The sequence below is a fragment of the Salmo salar genome, chromosome ssa17, assembly GCF_905237065.1.
Source record: "Salmo salar chromosome ssa17, Ssal_v3.1, whole genome shotgun sequence".
Classification (NCBI taxonomy): Eukaryota; Metazoa; Chordata; class Actinopteri; order Salmoniformes; family Salmonidae; genus Salmo; species Salmo salar.
Genome location: NC_059458.1, coordinates 51,671,662 through 51,672,442, shown reverse-complemented (window position 1 = coordinate 51,672,442; position 781 = coordinate 51,671,662).

The window sequence follows — 781 nt, the reverse complement described above, 5'->3', positions numbered from 1 at the left end:
TGGCTTGGACTGGTTCAAAACTACAAGTAGATACAGAAACACTTGAATGGAAATATGAAAATAAATAGTTTCATTCCATAATTTTCGTTGGATAGAGCTGTGTTAATATTTCGGTACTTACCAAGTTGTAGAGAGTGTCATGTCATCCCTATGCCATGGGAACGAAATACCACCTGGACTTACCATTTATTTTGTCCTTAATACCTGCGTTCTGTTTTGTATGATGTAAGATTGTACATTGTTAATCTGTATTTTGAATAAAAAAATAATAAAAACACCTGAATTTACCGTACAAAACATGCAAACAAACACCCAATGTAACACAATTTGGCTGTTAAAGTATCCTTGAACACCCTTCAGATTTGCTGGGGTGAGTGTTAGCAGCATTTGACATGAACTATTATTGGCTGATTTCAATACTCTAGAAAAAATGTAATCTTCTAAAACCTTACACAGCACATTTTTGCCACACAGGCAAGAAGAAGGTAATGGTTATTGTTAAGGTTAGGGTAGGGACGTCCCAAGGGTACTGGATAGCACTGACCACATTTTCATCTCTCACGCTGTTAATCAGTCACAGATGGATGAAATAATCAGTGACCACAGACCCAGAGAGAGGGGACAATCAAATCAAATGTATTTATATAGCCCTTCGTACATCAGCTGATATCTCAAAGTGCTGTACAGAAACCCAGCCTAAAACCCCAAACAGCAAGCAATGCATGTGAATTACACCACAACGACCAATAATGTTTATCAATAGTATAATATAGGGGCCAAA